General features: G+C 45.2%; 1 protein-coding gene across 1 annotated transcript in view; it reads right to left on the reverse strand.

The window, feature by feature from the left end:
* Positions 1-1,009, reverse strand: part of LHFPL2 (LHFPL tetraspan subfamily member 2) — a 170,014-nt gene extending 169,005 nt beyond the window's left edge. Inside the window, exon 1 of the mRNA XM_069595370.1 lies at positions 955-1,009. The gene's annotated coding sequence lies outside the window, so the exon portion shown is untranslated. The remainder of the gene's footprint in view (positions 1-954) is intronic.
* Between the last annotated feature and the right edge of the window lie 20,409 nt (positions 1,010-21,418).

Genomic DNA, 21,418 nt, shown 5'->3' on the forward strand with positions numbered 1-21,418 from the left:
TACTCAGGTTTAACTCGCAGCGGCCGGCTCTAACACACCCCGCCCCCCATACCTCTGCCCGCTCTGGCTCCAACACAGACTTGTCTATAGAGGCCGCTTTGCGATTTCAGACTGAAGGTCTACTTTTATATGTGGGTCACTGATGGCAATCGAGATGCACGCACAGGATCACAGGATCCGCAAAATACAGGAAATGGCCCGGGTGGGAGTGAGGATGGGGGTGAGGGGTAAGACTTCGGCTTTACTCTCAGTTACTCCCATTGAAGAAACCAGCTGAAGGATTCTCATAAAACTCATGACCCTCCTGAAACAAGAGAAAAGGTGAACAGGACGGAAGGAAACGCTTTCTCCCTTCTGAGTTCAAAGGACCTACACTGCTGAATGAAAGGGGTGGAGGGGGTGAACTGTACACACAAACTTCGTGCCTGAAAACATCCAGAAACCCCTAAGAGTCTCCCCGGGTCCTTTACCCCATCCCTGAGCTCAGCCCAGCCCGCCCAGATGTGGTCTTCCCCCTCCACGCCCACCTCCTTCCCCCCTCCTCCAGCCTTCACCCCCGATCCCTGCGCTGCCCACAAAAATGCAGCCCAGATCTGAGCAGCAGCTGACGTCTGCGGCCGGCTTGACCCACACACCGCAGTCCAGGCCCTCGCGGGCGACCACCGGGCGGCCCCGGGCGCCGAGTCCGCAGTCAGCGGCACCCGGGACCCGCGCCGGCCGAAGCACGCCGCCGGCGGCGAGAACGCTGGGCTCGCGCCGACTTCCCAGCAAAGCGTCTTTCCAGGCACAACTTTTTTTCCACTTCTGCGGCGGGCGGTCGCGGCTGCGGCGTTCCCTCCTTCCCCAGCGTCCGGCACCCGTCCCGCCAGCGCCTCCCGGGCCCCGGTCCGCCCTCCGCGCGGGCTCGGCGGGCGCCGCTCCGGGTGCCGCGCGGGCCCCGCCGCCCCGACTCACCCGGTCGCGGCTCGGCGTCCTCGGCTCCGAGCCGCGGCTCCCCGCCACGCGTCCCCGCGGCCGCCTCTCGGTCTCTCCGGCCCCGCCGGGCGCGCGGGGAAGGAGGAGGAGGCGGGCGCAGGGGGGAGGGAGGAGGCGGGCGCAGGGGGCGCGGGCGGGCGGGAGAGGGTCCCGGGCGCGGGCGGCGGCGGCGGCGAGGCGAGAGCGCCGACCTCGGCCGCCGCGGGGCTCGCAGGCTGGGAGGGGACGGAGGGGCGGGGGCGGAGGGAGGAGGCGGCCGCCGCGCCTCGCCGCCCAGGGCCCGGCCGCGCGCCGCCGCCCAGTCACCCTCGCCGAGCCCCGCTCCCGGCCGGCGTCCGGGGAGGGTCGGGCCCGGGGCGCTCCCGGCGTGGGGCGGGGCGGGCGGCCGAGGCCCGGCCTCCGGGGCGGAGTGTCCCGCGGGGCCCCGGGGGGTGTGGGCGCAAGGGGATCCCCGCCAGGCGGGGCGAGGCCCCGGGGCCTGGGAGCGGGCCCTGCGCCCGTCGGGCGGCGACGGCGAGTCCGGCGAGGGTCCCCCGGGCTGGGCCCGGGGAGCTCCCGGCGCGGTTTCGGAAGGCCGTCTCCAGTAGTCGGGAGAGCGCGCTCCGCCGGGCCGGGGGAGGCGGGGAACCGCGGAGCCGGGGGTGAGACGGCTGGCCCTGGGGCTCCCGGAGCGGTTCCCCAGGTGGGAAGGTTGTCCGTGCGCTGATCCTGGAGGATCCAAAGTCGGAGGGTGGGGTGGGGGTGCCTGGACCCCCCATCCTCGCCTTCCCCTCCCGGAGCCGAGGATCCGCGCGTCGATTTCCTTGCCCTGTGAGTTTCTAAGACAGAAAACTCAGTGCAAACAGCCACAAAGAATATATGTCAATTGGTTGCTTGAGATCCTGAAACATCCTCCCCTGAACTTAAAATACGGTTTCGGAGTGAATTTCTAAGGCCCTTTATCTAGTAGTCTGGAAGGGCATCCTTGTCCAGAGAGGGGACTCACGAACTGACGCCCCCAGAGTGGGAGCAAAGAGCCCAGAGTTAAATGGTCAGAAATTAAGGTGACAAGATTCCTTGTGATTTTGACTTTGGCACAGAGCATTTGGCCAGGCAAACTCTTCTTGTCTTTTTTTCCTGTCAACTCCTCAGCCTCTTACCTGAGTCATCGGTACCCACTAGTCGCCTGAATTCAGACCCTAGAAGTAAATTGGGGGCCTTGCTCCTCCATGGCCGACAGCCACTCCCATTGATTCTTCACCTTTAACGTCCTTTCCACGTCCACAGCCACCTTCCTCATCCTTGCAGTTTGGGGACCTCATAGCTTCAGTGGTCTTCTCCCTAGTTCCCTGCTCTGGCCTTCTTTGTGCTGGCATCCACATGCACCCCTCTAGCTACAGGTTAATGGTTCTAGAACACCGCTTTGGGCTGCCCAGGTGGCCCTAGAATCTGCCTGCCAATACAGGAGGCACAAAAGTCGCAGGTTCAATCCCTGGGTTGGGAAGATTCACTGGAGGAGGGCCTGGCAACCCCCTCCAGTATTCTTACCTGGAGAATCCCCATGGACGGAGGATCCTGTGCAACCCTACAATCCATGGGGTCGCACAGAGTCAGACATTACTGAGCACACAGCACATTTGGGCAGGCTACTTCCTGTTGTAGAAGCTCTAGGGGGCACTTTGGCACAGAAAATTCTGAATTATTTAAAAACTTTCCATTCAAACCACCCATCAATCCACTCCTTGGAGCCTTGCACTCTAACAAGCAAGGAGATCCTCCCTGACAGTGCCCCAAGGTTCCATACTGTATGGAAGGTGGGAGTAGTTGCTGATACTCTTGCCAGAACTGGAATGCTGTCTTTCATGTTCTCCCAAAGCCAAATCCCACTTGTCTTTGTTGAAAATGAAGTGTGTAGTACCACATTTCTTCTCTAAAATGTGTGTGTTCTTCCCATTTTTGAAACTAGAGATAACAAGGCTTATAAACAAAATAGGATTAGAAACAAACAACTCAGAAGCTATATAAGGTTGCAACCAGAGCGCTAACAAAAAGAGTAACCCATTCCCCTCCCCCTCAAAAAATACCAGCAGAACTCAAGAGCCCTGTTCTAGTCCTAATAAATGTTACAGTAAACATTAATACAGAACTTTGTAAAACAATGGAGGTAACTAATGAAGAGATTGGAAGGAGAGTTGTTTGAGGTTGCTGAGTTAGGAAGACAAGCACAAGTTCTACAAATAAGAGGTGAATTCACCCTCCCAAGTTAGAGCCCATGATCAAACCAATTCAAGGGAGAGAACACAGAGCAAATGAGCACCGGGCATAGCACTGTGTGTCCTCCACAACTGGAATTCTGCTATGTTTTGTCTGTAGCTGCTCTTTCTTGATGGTGCAAAATACTAAGGTGCTGGCAACAATTGCATATGAACCAACATGACCACCCCATTGTACCAACATCCTTTCCCTACTTAACAGTCATGAACGCGTTAATTTCTATTACATATGCTTTCATTATAAAACATGCTGGTAATGGAATAGACTGTACTGTACTTAATTATATGCATAGAAGATAGATTCTACTCCATTCCACACATCTGTTGAGCACTTACTGTATGCCAGCAACTGTTTCAAGCACTGTGAGTGCATCAGTGAACAAAGAAAACCACAAAAACACTTACTGTCATGGATGGTGAGCACTTGAACATGACATCACAGGACGACCTGCATTTATTGAGTTGTATTATGTCTCATATGTATGTGCTTCAACTGATGCCTCATGCACAGTTTAGTCTCTTTGAAGGCTAGAGTTGAGTCTCAAGTCTTTGTATCTTTCACGGGGTCTCATGCAGCAAATATCTGCTGCTGCTGCTGCTGCTGCTAAGTCGCTTCAGTCGTGTCCGACTCTGTGCGACCCCATAAATGGCAGCCCACCAGGCTCCTCCATCCCTGGGATTCTCCAGGCAAGAACACTGGAGTGGGTTGCCATTACCTTCTCCAAATATCTCCTGGAACATGTAAATAAGGGAGTTTACGCCTATTTTATACCTTGTGTTGTTGAATTCACAGGAAAACCACCTGGGAAATCTAAAAGATTTTCTCAGAACCATGTTTGTTGCCACTTGGACTAAAATCAAAGCAAGTATCCATAGATAGGATCATTTGGATGTGAAGAGTAAATAAATTATGCTTAATAGGAAGCAAGAAAGTAGGAACAGGCAGGGGAGGGAAAAGAGAGGGAGAGAGAGACAAAAAGGTGCAGTTCAAGAAGAAAGTGCCTGCTAAGTTCCCTGGAGAGGCAGAGCTGGGGAAAGAACAATAGCAGGAACTGGGTTATTGTGAATACTGCTGCTATCATGCGCTTCAGCCAAAGAAATATTTACTGGGAGATAAGGGAGCAGGAAATTATAAGAAATGAAAGAATATCTACGATGTTTGGTCACATGACAAGGAGACCTTGGAAGAAAATAATTATGAGCCACTGGGTCATAATGTAAAATTTCAGTTGGTGCTGGCTGAATTGTTGTGATTCTGAACTTACTTGCCTGTGCAGATCATTTCTCCAAACATTTTATCTGACCCTTGTGGCTCAGACGGTAAAGAATCTGCCTGCAATACAGGAGACCTGAGTTCAACCCCTGGGTCGTGAAGATCCCCTGGAGAACGGAATGGCTACCCACTCCAGTATTCTTACCTGGAGAATCCCATGGACAGAGGAGCCTGGTAGACTGCTATCCATGGGGTCACAAAGACTTGGACACTATTGAGTGACTAACGTTTTCACTTTTTTCAATGTAACTTGCATCCATAAAGTTAGATTTTTTTCATGTGTGAACACTTCCTGTCCTTTTCTGTGTATGAATCTGCTTGGGATGTAAATAAAATATGTATTTATGACAGATATATTGGATATATTTTCATGGTTGTCAGCACACTGAACACTGATTAAGTTCATCTATTCATCTCCATAAAAATCCACCCCTCAAAACCACCACCACCGCCACCACCCCCATTCTAAGAGCTTGCTGTTTCCTAAAACAGCATATAGTAGCGATCATAGGATTTCAGTGCAAAACAAAATTGGAAACTCATGTCTTTTGAAGATCACATTAAAAATGAAACAATATAAGCTGAGAATCTTCAAGGAAACTAGCAAACTTGGAGTTTACCAACATGGGATCCAATGAAAAATTAATCTTCTTTCTGCCTTTTTACTCCATAGATCTAATTATACAGAGAAGCCACCTGAAATTCTAAGAATCCATTTTCCTTGACAAGTACACATTGATAAAAGGCAATCTGGAGGATCTCTACTAACTTAAAAGGGCTCTGTCAATTAAAATTAGTGCTGTCTGATTTATGTCAGACAGAAGCAATCTTTTGGGCCATAGGAATGACCTAGAGCCAAAATCTCCAATGGACTTAGTAATGTCATGTTTCAGTTTCTGCTTCCAACTAGCCGTTATGTCAAGGGCAAAAATTAAGCCTGTAAATACAAGAGAAATATCCCTATTTTTTACTGAAATCCCTTTATCAAGGTGCTAGACTATCTATTGAATGAGGATAGCAAAATGTCTCCAACTGAGAACAAATATTACAAATGCAGATGAACATACTGGGTTTCCCAGTGGGACCAAGTTAGACAGAAAGGGCCACCGGGCTCCTGAGAAAATCCTAATAACGGCAGAAAAGTCTTCCTTTTCTCTCCCACATCTGTTAAGGAGCCACACTCAGGCCAAGGAGAAACATGGCCCCGAAAATACGCCACAGTGAAGGCATGAGAGAAGCAAACACACAGATCTTTGGGCCTTTGCTCTCTTCTGGTAAAAACCAAGAGCTATCAGCCAGTTTTATCTTCTGGCCACAGTATCTACGTCCAGGCCTTCCTTTCTTCTATAAATGAAGCAATAGTTTTAATTTGCCGCTGACTTCTGCTAACATAACAGCCAAAATTTCTGCTTCTAGTTCCATAACCAGACTCCATGTGACTCTGGCAAAACTTAACCTAAAAAGGTGCTTCGTTTATTTCCTCCAATTATGTCGTCACTGTCATAAATAAATGCGTCTGGCCCTCATCCAGTTGAACTTACCCCTGAAGTGAGGTGGAAATTTCCATATGGAAATTTGAGAACGTTTTATTGCAATGGAACTTGATAAGTTGCATGCAAATCTTGCAACCTTCTTAGCTGCTCAATAACATGGTAACTGGCAAATTCAGTTCACTGAACATTTATTCACTCTGAATCTTCACCTGCAGACATTTTCCTGGATTACAAACCTTTCTCAGACGAGGAACAAAATACAAAGAAGCTTGGGGGATTAGCTGTCTTGCAGTATTCATGATGGCATAAAACCACCCTGAAAAAGCATGCAGTAGCCCTTTCTAACAACAATGCTGGGCATCTGGTGGCTGACTTGTACTTTCTGAAGCTTTATGTTTTTGATTATGAATTATGTGTTGCTCTTAAAACCTCTCAGAGGTAAGGTTTTACTGTTACCATCACTAGTACCTACAATAAAATTTGGAAAATATCCATCATGAGTTAATAACTAAGCTAGAATGAGAATTTTAGGAAACAACTGCTGTTTCTCTGCATTGTGAAGCGAATACTTGTGCCTAATATAACCCAGACCAAAACGGCTAATCTCCCATCTGAAAACGTGGTCTATAAGAGAGGTTTTTTCTTTTACTTTCTTTTAAAATCCTCTTTCTGGAAACAAGGAGAACAAACATGCGTACCTGTAGAACTAGCCAACTGTTGGGCACTTTATTTTCACACAGTGCTAGAGTTAGAATATATATTATTTTCTATTGATAATAAAAATGTTTAGTACTACGGTTTCTAACATGTATTCTGGAGTACATGGCCCTGGAGTAACTTATTAAAAGCAACAGAAGAAGGTCGGACATCCTCTTACCAGGGTCCTGGTTTACCATTGTTGTTTAGTCATGAAGCTGTGTCCGACTCTCTTGGGACCCCATGGGCTGTAGCCCACGAGGCTCCTCTGTCCATGGGATTTCCCAGGCAAGAATACTGGAGTGGGTTGCCATTTCCTTTTCCAGGGGATCTTCCTGACCCAGGTTTTGAACCTGCGTCTCCTGCATTGGCAGGCAGATTCTTTACCACTGAGCCACCAGGGAAGCTGCTTCTGATTTACCATAGTTGAACATTAAATTTAGCTCTAGGCTTCCCAGGATCAAGACAAGAATGACGTACAATGAATAATATAGTTCTCATGGTCTGGTAAAAGCATCATAGTTGTTCTTAAGTTTAGACAAACTTTTTCCTGGCCCTAACTTCTAAGAGGCATTGAGCCCTGGGAATCTTACATCAGTGACACTGAACTGTCTAACATCCAGGTGCGGCATCTTCACTGAGAGCAAGCAGTAGGCTCTTGCCCTGCAGAGCAGAGAGGGCAGAAATTAACAAGAGGTGTCACCATTGTCGGGATGGTGTTCCTGCCATGGCCGAGGCTGCATTGTCTAAATTTAACTTCTACTCAGACTCTGGGATCCAGAGGATACTCCTTGTGCTTAAGAAAATAAAAATAGAAAGAAAGAAAGGACCCTCTATCAACTGAATTATACAAAAAAATAATGCCATTTCTTCATTGACTTCACAAATCTTTCTCAATTCTTTTTCTTCTATTATTTCATACAGAACTCATTTGACAACTCTGACTTGTGTTCATTTCAGAAAAACCTTGGGAAGGTTTTCAATGAAAACAAGAATTAAGGACAAATCTAATCCACCCACATAGCTGAGATTAGTTCTAACTTTTTTTCCAATAGGATGGCATTGTGCTCTGCTAATCATACAAAATAACGTTCAACACTTTTGAAGTCATATAAATGAGAATAAATTAAAGCAAACCACAAGGCTCATTTTTATAGTCAAAGAGTGATTTATTTAAATATCCTGTGAAATTTAGCTGTTAGACAACTGTTTCAAAATAGTTACAAGTACTCCTTTAATTTCCTAGAGTGTCATGAGAAAAATGTTTGATATTAATGAATTCAAGTCCCTCCACTGCCTTTAGATGCAGCTTTATGTTCACTAGCTGTGTGGTAAGAAAAGCTGCTTATAATGAGAAGACCATGGGTTTGACGTCTGTGTACAAATTCCACTTCTTCCACCAGTTACTAAATTATTTAAGCAAGTTACTAAACCTCTTCAAAGTTCAGTTTCTTTGCCTTTAAATGAGGATGATACTGTCTATTGTATGAGGCTGTTACAACAATTACACGATTGTTATCACAATGTATGTAAGGTATCTACTATAATGCCTAACCTATAATAGCCCCTCTGTCCATAGAACTCTCCAGGCGAGAATACTGGAGTGGGGTGCCATTCCCTTCCTTAGGGGATCTTCCAACCCAGGGATTGAACCTGGGTCTCCTGCATTGCAGGCAGATTCTTTACCATCTGAGTCACCAGAGAAGCCCCATAATAGTGCTCAGTTCAGTTCAGTTGAGTCACTCAGTTGTGTCCGACTCTTTGTGACCCCATGAATCTCAGCACGCCAGGCCTCCCTGTCTATCACCAGCTCCCGGAGTTCACTCAGACTCATATCCATTGAGTCCGTGATGCCATTCAGCCATCTCATCCTCTGTCGTCCCCTTCTTCTCCTGCCCCCAATCCCTCCCAGCATCAAAGTCTTTTCCAATGAGTCAACTCTTCGCACGAGGTGGCCAAAGTACTGGAGTTTCGTAGATGTTTATTTCCTCCTCTGACATTGATTTTCCTGCAAAAAGAATCTTCTCCCAGTTCAGACCACTCTTCCCAACTTGTCAATATATAGCTTTCCTAGTCTGCTTTTTAAAAATAATATGAGGACTTCCCTGGTGGTACAGTGGATAAGAATCCACCTGCCAAGACAGAGGACGTGGGTTCTATCACTGGTGCAGGAAGATTCCACATGCCGTGGCGCAACTAAGTCCACATTCCACAACTGCTGAGCCTGTGCACCTTGCTAAGAGGATGAGCAGGCTCCTTCTCACTGCAGTGAGAAGTGTGTGCACCCAAACAAAAAGCAGCCCCACTCACCACAACCAGAGAAAGTCCTTGCACAGCAACAAAGAACCAGCACAACCAAAAATAAATTCATTAAAAAAATAAATGAGGTCTTAAGAATAAATAAAAATGACATGAAAATCAAAACATTATAACATTGCCATAAGGATAGGCATATAGGCAATGGAATAAACTGGAAAGTTCAGCAATACATTTATGGTGAACTGATTTTCAACAAAGTGCGAAGACATTTTAATAGGGAAAGGATAGTCTTTTCTAAAAATGGTGCTGGGACAACTGGATATCCACATACAATGAATATGAACAATGACTATGAACCCCTACCTCACACCATACCAAATATTAGCTCAAAATGGATCATACACCTAAATGTAAGAGCTAAAACTATAAAACTCCCAGAAGAACACATAGGAGTAAACCTTCATGACCCTGGGTTAGGTAATAACTTCTAAGATATGACACCAACGTCACAAGTAACAAGAGAGAAAAAATACAGAAGTTGTACTTCATAATAACTAAAACCTTTTGTGTGAATGAAGACATCAAGAAAGCAGAAAGGAAGCAAACATGAACTGGGTTGAAATTTTTGCGAAACACGTATCTGATGCAGGATGAGTATCCATAGTATATATAGAAATGCTTACAAGTCGACAATAATAAAAATAATGGGCAAAGAATCTAAATAGATATTTTTTGTGAAGAATATATACAAGTGACCAATAAGCACCCAGAAAGATGCTCAATATTGTTAGTAATTGGGAAGATGCCAGTGAAAACCACTCTACACAGGCCAGGATAGCAAAGAAGACTGATGCTAACAAGTGGTGCTCAGGAAATGGAGAGACTGACACTTTCAAACGCTGCTGGGGAGACTGTCAGCCTTCCACAGAGGGGTGCAGCCACGTTGAGAAACAGTTTGATAGTTTCTCAAAAGGCGGAACATAGAATTACCGTATGACCCAGAAATTTCCCTCTTGCTACATACCCGAGAGAAATAAAAACACGTCCACATAAAAAACATGGATACAAATGTTCAAGCAGTATTATTCATAGTAGCCAAAAGGTGGAAACCCAAATATCCATCAGCTGATGCATGGACCAAGAAACAGTGCTGCCACGGAGCCCAGCCGCACTGAAACGGGTGAGGAGAGGGGAGGGCATTACGGAAGATCCTCTGGGGCTCGTGACCTCGTTTGCACCAGTGAGCAGGAGTTCACAGGGGGAAAGGCAGAAGGCAGTCCACTTGGGACAGAGGATACTGCCTGCCCAAGCGCTCTGAAGTCCCAGAGAGTGCACGACTAAGGGTTCTCAGAGAGGAAAAGGGAGGGGTGAGAAGCTGTCTGGGGGAAGAGGCCGGGTGGCGCTGGGACCACTAACATCCTAGGAGTCATAGTAAGAGGTCCAACCTGCCGTCCCCAGGGACCCACTGCAGATTTTAAATCCCAGGAATGCTGGGATCTTGGCCAGAAAGTTTGCTGTGACTTCTATGTGAGGAGATGGATGGGATGAGAGCTAGACCAGGAATGGAGAGACTCATCTTTTAGGAGAAGGGAGGAAGACCTACGTCTGACATGGCAGCGGACTTGTGGCACCAACTGGGTGGTCAGTGAAGGAAAAGAAGTCGAGGATGGCCTCCAGGTCTTCAGGCGAGGGGATGCATGGCAGGCTGTGCAGCACAGAGGCGGCACACATGGGACAAGCACCCAGACGACAGTGGAGGCGTGGTGTATGTGACATACCCTTCCTGTGCGTGGGAGAGCGCAGATAACCCTAGAGCTTCCCTCCTGAAACTCGAATGATCAGTGTCAACACCTTCCCTTTGCCAACAGGTGCTGAAGCTGGGCTCTGCTCTTCCTTCCTTGATAATCAAGCCAGGAATAAGCCTTCAGGCACTAGAAGAAACCAGTTTCTGTCTCAGTAACATTACATAGTGCTGATAAATCTTGGCGTACTCCGTGCTTTCCAGTCAAATGAAAAATGTCAACTAACAGGCTGTGGGAAAGACTCTCCCAGGGGATTTTATGATCCAGGGTTTGAGAGAAGCTGGGAAACTCTCTCTAGAAGTTTATCCAGGTTGGGTGAAATCAAATACCATCATCATTTATTATGGGGACATGTGAAATCTACTAGTGGTCTAAATCAGTATTCCTGATGGGCGTCATCTTATAAACTCATTCAACAACTTAATAACAAGTAAAAAGAAAATTTCCCATCTTCCGAGTCATTCTTCTGCACGTATACAAAATACTACTTTAGAAACCTTCCTAATTTTGTGAACCAAACAAGGCTCTCAAATCCTAATGGAATTATTGATTCTCAAAATAAAGTTTCAGTGCAAGTCTTAATGCATTTATTGACTGCTGATGGGATCAAAATTAACATGAAAAAATAATCGATAAGTATATTCTAAAAATAAAGTTACATCAGACATCATCTCTGTGTCTTCTAATGTGGGATTTTATCTGTCAGTGCAAAGTATCCTTAGAAACCTGAACTTTCTTTGACCTGATAGAAACTAGCCACTTCAGCACAGAAAAACAATATGATATGCCTGTTCAAAAATAAACAATTATTTAAAGTGCATTTCAAGCTCGGAGACCTCAAAAGCAAAAGCAACTGCCATGTTTACTGATAACACAAAAGGAATGCAGGAGAAATATTTCAAACTTAGAAAACTAATTGTTAAATCTTTCTTATTCTTTGTTTGAAACTGGCTGTGGTCCAGAAGTATAGCTTCTCTTTCTCTCAGCTCAGAACACCTCCCAAAGCTTCCAAGCTCACAACATTGTAAGGAAAGGAAATCTGCCAATGCTTGAAGGTAGCAATGCCAGCAGCTTGCTTAGATTTTAATTTAAGAGATTGTTTGTGTGTTTACTGTGTTCTTCAAGGAAGTGACTTGTGAAATCACTGAGTTCTCAATACTGTAAAATAAAGCCATTTAGTAATGCTTGCTTATATATGTATACATTGAATTCTAATGAACTCAAAGTTTTAGTATATTTTTTAAACCTCAAATCTCACGAAATTTTATGAAAAGTACTAACAATAATTTACAGCATTTTACTAAGTGCAAAATGTAGCTGTGATGGTTCGGTTACTATCTTGAGCTATTTCAGATAGTAGTATAATGGGAAAACCAAACATTGGTTTCTTATTTCACAATTTCTTTTAAAAATCCTAAGCAGGACCATGATTTAGTTATAAACCATTTTGCAAATAAAGTAACCTAACCAAACAATGTATATTAGAATGGGATTGTGAGGAAATATTTTTTTAAGTTTTTTTTTTTTTTTTGATGTGGACCATTTTAAAAGTATTGGATTTGTTACAATATTCTTTCTGTTTTCTGTTTGGTTTTCTGGCTGTGAGGCATGTGGGATCTTAGCTCTCCAGCCCCGGAATTGAACCTGCGCCGCTTGCATTGGAAGGCAAAGTCCTAACCACTTGGCTGCTGGGGATGTATCAGGGGAAATGCTTTTAAAAGATCCATTTCTAGTTTTCATTCTATTTACGTCTTGAAAGAAGTTATGTTAAACTGTATTCCCCATTGAGACAAACTGATGATGAAATGATTGGCTGAGTGGGATGTTACAGAAGAGATCAAGTGTCTACTGACCTGAATCTTACCCTTCAATGTCTCATGACCAATTTCCAGTAACTTCTCAGAGTAGAAGGGTGAGTTGGACCCGTATTTCACATCATGTAAAACAATGAATTCAAAATAGATCAAGGACCTAAGTATAAGGAGTTAAAACTATAAAATTCTTAGAAGAAAACATGGGAGTAAATCTTTCAGAGCTTGGATTTGCAATGGCTTATTAGATATGGCAGCCAAAAGAAGCAAAACAGATAAGTTACATTTCATCAAAAATGAACTCTTCTGTGCTTAAAGGTCTACTACCCAGAACCTTAAAGAGTTCTTAAAACTCAATAGCAAAACAACAAACAACCCAATTAAAAATGCGTGAAGGATCTGAATAGACATTTCTCCCGAGAAGACAGACAAATGGCCAAGAAGCACATAAAAGGATGCTCAAACTCATTAATCATTCATTCAGGTGAAAATGCTAGTCACTCAGTCATGTCCTACTTTTTTCGACCCCATGGACTACAGGACCCACCAGGCTCCTCTGTCCATAGAATTCTTCAGGTAAGAATGCTGGAGTGGGTTGCTATTACCTTCTCCAGGGGATCTTCCTGACTCAGGGATCAAACCCAGGTCTCCCACATTGCAGGCAGATTCTTTACCATTTGAGCCACCAGGGAAGCCCCTCATTAATCATTAGGAAAATATAAATCAAAACCATAATGAGACAGCACTTCATACCACTAGGATGACGGCAATAAAAAGCAAAGGGGGAAATAAGTGTTAGTGAAGACCTAGAGAACAGAAACTGTCAGGCATTGCTGATTGGAATGGGAATATGACGCAGTTTGGCAGTTTCTCGAAAAGTTAAACGTGGGGTTAAGACAGGACCGGACAATTCAACTCCTATATTAAGAGCCATCAGTTTATCTTGAAAAAGTTAAAAAATAGAAAGGTGAGACTGGAAGGTGGTAAGACCTTTTTCTTTGCAGGCATGTGATACTGATTTAATTTTGATATGAATATGTGTAAGTTTATTAATGATTAGTGATAGAGTTGTTCACCTTTAAGGACTCCTGTGTGTTGAGTGACAGGGAGAGATGTACTTTTACTTTACAAACATGAAAATCCCTTCCATAGGCCAGAAATTTGTCTGGGTGATGGGAGCTGGATGCAGAAAGGAGATGGTAGAAAGTGAAACTTTCTACCTACCAACCTTTCTACAACAGAAACCTCTGCCCACTTTGAAAGTTTGCCCAGTCAGGCTGGGCTAAGGCTGTTTTCCCAGGTGGTGGAGGAAGACTTCACAGCCCTGCCAGCCTGCACCAGCCTGCAGACTTCTCAGGACAAAGCCCAGCCACCTGGGTCACTGAGTCAGTGGGATAGCAGGTGCTGAAAAATCCTCTGAACTATTTGGAATGACAACAACATAGATCAGAAGAAAGATTTTTCTTTCCTGTTGCTTGACTTAAAAAATCAGCAACTCTTTTTTGAGAAGAAAACTGCAAGTTCGTTTATTTCATTGCCTTTATGCATTATTCTACATCATTGAGATCATCCTTAGATATAATTAGACCATAGAGATAGTCTTGTCACTTTCTCCACCCCTCCCCCCGCCCCCACCACACTACTCCCTATGCATTTCCTCTTGATAGTAAAAATTCTGTTCATTCCAGTTTTAAATCCCTTCCTCAAAGTAAGGTCTGTTAGTGATCAACCCAGAGGGCACGTTCCACTGGAGACTCCTCATGGATTTACATCTCTTAACATCTCTGTTAAGACCCTATGTATTTCAATAATCACTTTAAAAACCACCTCAGTTTCCTATCACACCACACGTCCTGCATTGCTGATACATAGTACCTCCTACCGCCAGGCTGAGGAAGCGCAGACGGGACAAGCAGAGGAAGGAAGACCCAGACCTGTCGGCAGTGAGGTGCCTGGACCACTTGGCTACGTTCAAACCCAGCCATGCCACATAAAACTGTGACCTTAGACAAGTTAGTTAATCTCTTTGTACTTCAGTTTCCTAGGTGAAAAGAGGAAAATGATAATAATAGCTCCAGGAGATACATGTCCAGGCCTTATAACAAGGTTTGGCAGGTAATAAATGCTGGATACGTTTTAGCTAGTGTTATATCATTCATCCGACCCAGACAGCCTTGGGCTGGAAGCCCCCATTTTCTTCCTGTTCCCAAATATCAGTGGGCATGTAAAGAGCTGACTCACTAGAAAAGACCCTGATGCTGGAAAGGATTGAAGGCAGGAGGAGAAGGGGAAAACAAAGGATGCGATGGTTGGATGGCCATCACTGACTCAACAACGGACATGAGTTTGAGCAAGCTCCGGGAGATGGTGAAGGACAGAGAAGACAAGCGTGCTGCGGTCCATGGGGTTGCAAAGAGTCGGACACGACTGAGCGGCTGAACAGCAGCGGTGAATCGTATTTAACCTCTCAGTGCTTGAGTTTTTCACCCTTTAAAGTTGGTCTTATAACACCCATCTCCCAGGGTTGCTGTGAGGATGGACATTTAAATGAACTCAATGCAGAGCAGCTTCAGGACTCATTCCCAGCAGGCACACTGGACGTGGTGGGCTCTGTCTCCTTTTAGAAGCTGCTGCCCCAGCACCGCAGAGCAAGTGTTCAGGGAACCGAGTGGAAAAGACTGGAGATGGAGGATTTCCAGGGCAGGAAGGGAGGCACAGATGCTGGTATTTGGGTGACCTCCTTCTGGATGGCTGAGTGGAGGGGCCTCAGGGATCCTTACTACCCTGAGACCCACCCGTGAAAACGAGAGGGACCCTTGGGCCCGGAGACTGAGTTTTCCTAATTTGTTTCTAATCAAATGTTCTGGCTGGTGGACTTCTCCAGCTGTGCTAGGGTGGGAAGGTCTCGATGAATGTGTTGTCGGAAAGATCTAGTTTCTTTGTTTAAAAACTATCTATCACTTGTGGAATCACAGGAAGGGAAGGGTCGGTGATGAAACAGGCACCCCAGGCCGTTCCCAAACAGGTTTCTTTGTAGAGTTTTCTCTGGGTAACTTTCCAAAGGCTCCTGCCTGGCTGGCCTCCCTGGGGCAAGTCCACAGGGTGGGGGACAGCCGCTGGAAAAGAGGGGGTTCCCAGCAGACAGGACCCCGCGCGCAGTGGGCCCTCTCTGCTTCTTTACTGAAGCATATTGGCTCGGCCATTTTTAAAATGCCTCACTATCCTGGGAGCTAGGATAGGGGATGAAAGGAATCGATTAATATGTGAGTCTGGCACTTCAACTGTCTCATGAATGGTGAAAACATAACTTAAGAAGGCCCATCTCTCTGAGGCGGGCCTGCTTCTCCCCCTACACCCAGGATCCTCCTCCAGCTCCATCTTGAAACAGCTCCTCTTCTGTATTGCTCCTTCCTTCCAGCCCCCTATCCAAGTCTGGAATCTCTCTTTTAAGATCTTTGAACCCTCCCTGGAGACTCAACTTGTTGTCAGAGCTGCTCCAAGTCTTTGCTCAAAATCCTCCAACTCCCACATTTAGCAGGAGTTAACATAAATCTTTAAGCTAAAGCGTCCAGAGATAAGAGAGCAAGCCACAAACAAACAGATGGAACCAGCTGGGACCAAGACGGTGACAAACATGACCTCCAACAGACCCTGAGCTTCATTATGCCTTGATTTTACAATATTAGCATATTAAATGACACCCACTGCCAGCCACGGTGGTGGTAGTGTTGGTGAAAGTTGCTCGGTCACGTCCGACTCTTTGTGACCCCATGGACTATAGAGTCCATTAAATTCTCCAGGCCAGAATACTGGAGTGGGTAGTCTTTCCCTTCTCCAGGGGATCTTCCCAACCCAGGGATCAAACTCAGGTCTCTCACATTGCAGGTGGATTCTTCACCAGCTGAGCCACAAGGGAAGCCCAAGAATACTGGAGTGGGTAGCCTATCTCTTCTCCAGCAGATCTTCCTGACCCAGAAATCAGACCAGGGTCTCCTTCATTGCAGGCAGATTCTTTACCAGTCGAGCTATGAGGGAAGCCCCTGGCAGCCATGACTGGACATTAAGGACCAAATAAAGGATAAAAAGGGGGTGGCACCCCACTCCTTTGGAAAAAGCTCCGCCTCTTCTGCATAGACTTATGCATATCCCTTGCCATCATGGACCTCACTCCTTTCTCTGTCTTTACTCTTTAAAGACTCGTCTCACCAGGTGGGTGAGAAGTTGATCTGTGAACTTAGTTCCCACCTCTCCATGCTTTGGCCAGTGAATAAATCTTGTTGCTCTGTCCGTCTCAGCTTCAGTTTCATTACTGATTGCTTGAACCCCAATGGAAAATAAACCCTCCCCTGCCAAGGCAGAGAACCTCAGCTGGGCTAGAGCCTGAGCAGGGTCATAGGACTTAATTTAGTAACAAAATTATTTGTGTGAGCCAGAGGGGAGCCTCTCTTCAGTTGGAAGCTGTCTCCCCAAACCTCAAAACTGCAGTTTCTTTAAGACTCTGCATGGACTTTCTCTCCACCTCACCCCACTTCTGAGGACCCTACTCTGGGCTCACCAGGCCCAAACTGAGCTCATACTTGCATACAGCTTGCCTTTGTTTGTGGACATTAAGTTGTTAGAAAATTCCCTGTTGCTCCCACACCCTGCCTTGGATCCCCAGCATTCATTTTCTTCCAACACATGCTCCATGTGTATTTATGGTCACACATGGCCGTCAGCCTGTAGCAAACAATTGGGAACTATTTACAGAGATGACTGTGGTAAGACGCTGTGCTGGTGTTACCAAGCAAGGGTGCATGGGCCTGCAGCACGTAAAGCCAAGCTCAGTGAGTGTCTACAGCAAAATAAGAGTTTACTTGCAAGGTGTCAAGCAAAGAGAACTGACAGCTCATGCTCAAAAGAACTGAACTCTCTGGTGACCTTTAGGCAAGGGTGTCTAAATATGGTGTTAGGGGAGAGGATCAAAGCTTTGAAGCTTCTTCTGATTGGTTGGTAGTGAGGTAGTATTGCTGAGTCCAAGCTCATGCCATAGGACAGGCCAATAAATTGAGAGATGAAGTGCTGGGGCAAGGAACTGCAACTTCATTTGGAAAGCCAGCAGATTGGGAAGATGGTGGACTAATGTTTCAAAGAACTCTCTTGCCCGAGTTAGAATTCAGGCTTCTTTTATACTAAAAGTGGAGGAGGGTGTGGCTGGATGTGGCCAAGTTCTTGGTGCAGGAATTCTTGGTTCTTGTAGCTGTCCACATAGCTCTGTAAGCCTCCAGCAAGACAAACAGTATTCTCTGTTCTGCAACTTGTTATCTCTACATGAATGGAAGTGTTATACCTTTAAAGGTCAGAGCCTTGAGGATAGGTTATTATGTGTATTTCAGGCTAGAGGCAACAGTCTTTACAGAGGTGCAGACCAAGCATGATTAAGGTTCAGGGGTTAGGGCTGAAGGACTAGATCCACTATGGGGTCAGTTTTGTTCTTTGTTACAGGAGCAGGGAGATGTTTCCGGAATCTCAGCTTCCTGGTTCCAGCCCCTCCGGGATCTACGTGCTTGTGGTCACCATGCAGTCATCATCCTCCACTTGGGTGGGGTCCTAGCTTCTATCGAACAATTCAGAGATTGTTATCTATATTCCTTCAGGAGGAACCAGGAGTCCTATGACTCTGGTGCTCTAATCATTAACTGCCTGAGTCTGCTCTGTGGAACTGGGAGAAGGCCTAGGAGACTGAAGCCTTTCTTTCCCCTACAAACAAGAAATGGGGGGCTTTTGTACCCAGTGAGTCCCCAAAGGGTCCAGCTCAGTTTCAGTCCACTCCTTTTCTTTGATATTCCTCAATCCTGAGGGACACAAAAGGGAATAAAATTTCAAATAGAGAGATCAATCATAAACTCAGTAATGCAACTTGGATTTAGGGACTCAGTTTCATTAGTGGCCTGAGAATAGAAGGTTGTAAGACTTGGTTTCATGGTCCACAAGCTTCTGAGCTAACTTAGGGTCATGTGAGGCTGTGTTAGATACCATCTAATGAACTGGCGAGCAAGAAGACTTTATTCCCTGGTATAGTCAGGGAAGTCTTCGCGGAAGAGGTGGGATTTGAACTGAATATTAATGAATTAGGCAGGCTAGTGGTTCTCAGGAGAAGGCAATGGCACCCCACTCTAGTACTCTTGCCTGGACAATCCCATGGACGGAGGAGCCTGGTAGGCTGCAGTCCATGGGGTCGCAAGGAGTCGGACACGACTGAGCGACTTCACTTTCACGTTTCACTTTCATGCATTGGAGAAGGAAATGGCAACCCACTCCAGTGTTCTTGCCTGGAGAATCCCAGGGACGGGGGAGCCTGGTGGGCTGCCGTCTATGGGTTCGCACAGAGTCAGACACGACTGACGTGACTTAGCAGCAGCAGCAGTGGTGCTCAATGCATTTTAAAGAAATATATGTGCTGGATTTTACTCTCAAAGTGGGGATCTACTTGGCGAAGTCTTCTTTTTCCTTTTTTTTAAAGTTTCACATGTGATTGAATAAGGTGATCAGTGTTGAGAATTATTGGGTTTGCCAGGCAGAGAGAAGACAGAAGTCATTTTGGATGGAGGAAGCAGCTTTAACCAAAGAGGAAAACACAGAGCTTTTATTCTGGGAAGGACAGGTAAGAAAAAATGTAGACTAATTTTCTGTATATATTAGTGCTTGAAAGACAGCCTAGAAGTTCATGCTATTGGGGTAGGAGGGGATGTCACTGATGATTTTTTGAGGAAGGGAGAAGTTCTAAGCAATATAGAAGTGTTTCTACAGCATACACTTGCTCTGCCTAGAATTGACAGAATTAGACTTGGAAGAGGTATGTTACTTTCCTGTGTCCACAAGTGTCTCTTTCACAAATTGCAGGTGAAGCTAAAACTAAATATCATGTTGAATCCTGCCCCAGAATGATTGGCAGCGATGACACCCATTGTTTTGATCCCACGTTCTCTAAAAGACATTCACAAAAATGAGCCTGATGTTGTTATGTTTCCCCAAATTGCAACTGTCTGATCATGTCTAGGGAGTAGTAGTGAATTTTTATGGAAGTACAAGTAAAGGTGTTGGAAGAGAAAGAAAGAAGGGACCAATGTAAGAAATACAGCAAGGGAAGAAACACAGGACTCATTGTCAAAATGGACTGGGAAGCCGGCAACCAGGATAGTATGTAAGGAATTCTTAAGAAAAATAAGGGGTTTCTGATTTGCAGAAAAGCTGCCTTGAAAAACCTGAAGAGTGTCACAAACAAATAGAAGCACTAGGCTTGTTGTATGTATTGGTAAGCTTCCTCAAGAGGTGATGGGATGTGAATGTATAAACAGATCGTGGAAACCAAGGCATATATAACATTGTAGGATTCCAGGTACTGGGCTTCCCTCATGGCTCAGTGGTAAAGAATCCACTTGCCAGTGCAGGAGACCCAGGTTTGATCCCTGGGTTGGGAAGATCCCCTGGAGAAGGAAATGGCAATCCACTCCAGTGTTCTTACCTGGGAAATCCCATGGACAGAAGAGCCTGGCAGGCTATAGTCCATGAGGTCTCAAAAGAGTTATACACAACTTAGCGACTAAACAACAATAAAATTCCAGGTAGTATTAAGTGCTTAAACATAGAGTCAGGCATTACGTTTCCAAAAGGCCATTAATAACAGGACTACAACAACAGCCCTGCTTATAATCATTATACCTTTTGTTTATATAAGGTCAGGAATTAAACTTCTTTTGAATGCTACATACAACCTAGCATAATTTGTGGCTGTAGAAGTTCTGATGAAAAATATATTACTTAAGGCTTCTTACCTCCTTTAACCTAGTGGCGCAAATGAATTATCTTAACGAAAATGCATGTTATACTTCCAGAACATCATCTTTCCCACCTTAAAAAGTCTCTTTTTAAAGTGCTGTCCGCTATTATTCAGGATATAGCTTAATGCTCTGTTCTCTCTGGAGTCAAGGAAACCCCCTTGAGACAAGTGAGATGCTTGGCGATATCCATGAGCTCTGTAAGAACTCCTGACAAACAAGGCCTTTGAGAGATAAATGGTATAATAGAAAAATAGAAGAAGGCAGCTTAATAGCTACTCTAAAAAACAGAGAGAGTTCCCCTTAGGAGGCTGCTGAGCAAAGGGTCTTCACTGCTGTTGAGAATAAGAAAAAAATAATCTTAAATTTAACAGTTATGTTCAGAATGACCCTCAGGAAGATGTAATAAAATATTTTCTAAGTAAATTTCTGAAAAATGCCATCTTTTCTGGGGTTGGTGTAGAAGCGGGCCTCTAGCAGTTTCCCCCTAGCCTTCTCATCAGCTTTCTTCATGATCCACCTGCTAGACTGTGAGCATCCTGAGGTCAGGGGCACTGTTGTCACTGTTTCTGTGATCGCCATCACCGCATTCCCGGGATCAAGCACAGTGCCTGGCTCAGGGTAGGCTCTCACTGAGCAATTGATTAAAGAAAAAAATAGATTCGATTACCTACTGCCTGAGAGTATTACACAGCTTACTTTTTATTTATGAAAGTAGAGAAGTAGCCCAAAGGAAAACCACCAGCTCCACCAATCTCCCCACATAATATGCAGTTTGGCAAGTAAAGAAGAACCTTGGACCACAATGAAGAAGCATGAGAATGGAAATGCAATACACTTGGAAAAGGACCACAAATGTTCAGGCAGATATTGAGTTCAGCCAGCACACGATTAGAGCAGTAAATTGAATATATTTATTGCTTAAATGAACAACAAATGGGAATCTGAGATAAGCTGATATTCAAACTCACTTAGACTTTGTACTTACAGAATGAACACATTGCAAATGGCCTCGGGGTTACAGTTCTTTTGAACTTTTC

This window comes from Ovis canadensis, chromosome 7 (assembly GCF_042477335.2).
Source record: "Ovis canadensis isolate MfBH-ARS-UI-01 breed Bighorn chromosome 7, ARS-UI_OviCan_v2, whole genome shotgun sequence".
Classification (NCBI taxonomy): Eukaryota; Metazoa; Chordata; class Mammalia; order Artiodactyla; family Bovidae; genus Ovis; species Ovis canadensis.